The following is a 460-nucleotide window of genomic DNA, read 5'->3' as shown; positions in this document are numbered from 1 at the left end:
ACTACAAAAAGTACCTGTTAGCAGGGACCAGGGACTTTCTTCGTAATGGAAAACCAAAAAAGGCGAGTAGAGTCGAGGCGAGGTGAGGAGGTGCCATGCAGCGTAAAAACACCTTTCCACTGCTGAGTGTTTTCTGATCTGACTCTTCTACGGTTGAGGTTTGGTTAGTTTCTGCCACAAACATGACTAAGGTGGTGTGGGGCATCACTGTGGTTGGTGAAAATGGTGAGATGGGGCATTAGGCTGCTGCCCCACGTCTGTGGAATGCCCCCCCTGACACCTCGAGGGCACCTCAATCCACTGAGTGTTTTAAAAAAGGCCTAAAAACTTTTCTTTTTTGCAAAGCTTTTGGTCCCTTTAGATGTGTTTTTTTTCTTCTTCCTTCTAAGAATAGCTTTATTTTTTTATTTTATTTATTATTTTTCTCTTTTTTACCTGTAGTACTTTGAGATCTATTGAT

General features: G+C 42.2%; 1 protein-coding gene across 1 annotated transcript in view; it reads left to right on the top strand.

The window, feature by feature from the left end:
- trim67 (tripartite motif containing 67) overlaps positions 1-460 on the top strand; it is a gene marked incomplete at its 5' end in the record, with an annotated part of 121,472 nt that overhangs the window by 46,921 nt on the left and 74,091 nt on the right.

The sequence above is a fragment of the Etheostoma spectabile genome, chromosome 18 (assembly GCF_008692095.1).
Source record: "Etheostoma spectabile isolate EspeVRDwgs_2016 chromosome 18, UIUC_Espe_1.0, whole genome shotgun sequence".
NCBI lineage: Eukaryota > Metazoa > Chordata > Actinopteri > Perciformes > Percidae > Etheostoma > Etheostoma spectabile.
The sequence above is the reverse complement of the archived record's forward strand: the minus strand, read 5'-3'. Positions and strand labels throughout refer to the sequence as shown.